Genomic DNA, 594 nt, shown 5'->3' on the forward strand with positions numbered 1-594 from the left:
TTCCTTGCTGTGTATAGCTTCCGATCGATTATTGCAATGGTCAAAGTTCCAGCGGCGTAATGCTTTCCATAAGATTACATTAATATAACCAGCGGCATATTGCTTTCTATCTTGTAATGAAAATTTTATAACCAAGTACCAACGGCGTATTGCTTTCGTTCGGATAATGGAGATTTTACAACCAAGTACCAGCGGTTTCTGTCTTATAATTAAATTATTATAATAAAATAAAGTACCAGCGGCGTGTTACTTTCGTTCGGATAATGGAGATTTTATTACTAAGTACCAGCGGTTTCTGTCTTATAATTAAATTATTATAATAAAATAAAGTACCAGCGGCGTGTTACTTTCGTTCGGATAATGGAGATTTTATGTCCAGCGGCGTAGTGCTTTCTATCTTATAATGTAATTCTTATTACAAAGTACCAGCGGCGTATTGCTTCGTACCCACCGGCAAGGCCGCAGTAAACCGGGCCAGGAGACCGAAGGGGACGTTCTCCGGGCAGAAGGTACGGCCTCTCGATCTCGTAAGAGACGAAGCCTTTAGGCGAGTGTCCGAAATACGGACCTTTTGCTTTCGACCTGAGTCGAAAG

Source organism: Megalopta genalis, unplaced genomic scaffold (assembly GCF_051020955.1).
Source record: "Megalopta genalis isolate 19385.01 unplaced genomic scaffold, iyMegGena1_principal scaffold0084, whole genome shotgun sequence".
Taxonomy (NCBI): Eukaryota; Metazoa; Arthropoda; class Insecta; order Hymenoptera; family Halictidae; genus Megalopta; species Megalopta genalis.